The following is a 516-nucleotide window of genomic DNA, read 5'->3' as shown; positions in this document are numbered from 1 at the left end:
TTCCGAGATATTTCTTAATCTCTTATTTAAAAACAGTCCCTGAATTGTATAATAGGGCATATATAATAAGATATTAAGTCCCACAAATATGAGTAGATATTTTTATGAACCCTGTAAAACCAGAAATAAAGAACAAGTCTATGCCTTCCTACGTATATTTGTGATGACTAGTATTAGCAAGTGGACATATACACAGGTTGGCTAATAACTCTTAAAGAATAGGATCTGTTCAGTGACTAGCAAGACCTCATCATTCTCTTGGGCTATTGATGAAAAGTTTGCCTCATTAGAAGAACAGAGAGTGTATTCCACGTTAAACTGTTTATTATAGTATTGTAGTTTTAACTATGAAAAAAGAAAATATTTTCCTTGTGTTATAAGATTAATAATTTTCAGGGCAAAGTGAAGGAGCCCAGTTTCTTACATGTATTATCAGACAAACAATACTTATATTAACCCTATAAAATTAAAATATAATTTTGAAAATGATAAACATTGAATTTCAAATTGAAAGTC

The sequence above is a fragment of the Pteropus alecto genome, unplaced genomic scaffold (genome assembly GCF_000325575.1).
Source record: "Pteropus alecto unplaced genomic scaffold, ASM32557v1 scaffold166, whole genome shotgun sequence".
Classification (NCBI taxonomy): domain Eukaryota; kingdom Metazoa; phylum Chordata; class Mammalia; order Chiroptera; family Pteropodidae; genus Pteropus; species Pteropus alecto.
Note: the sequence above shows the minus strand (reverse complement) of the source record.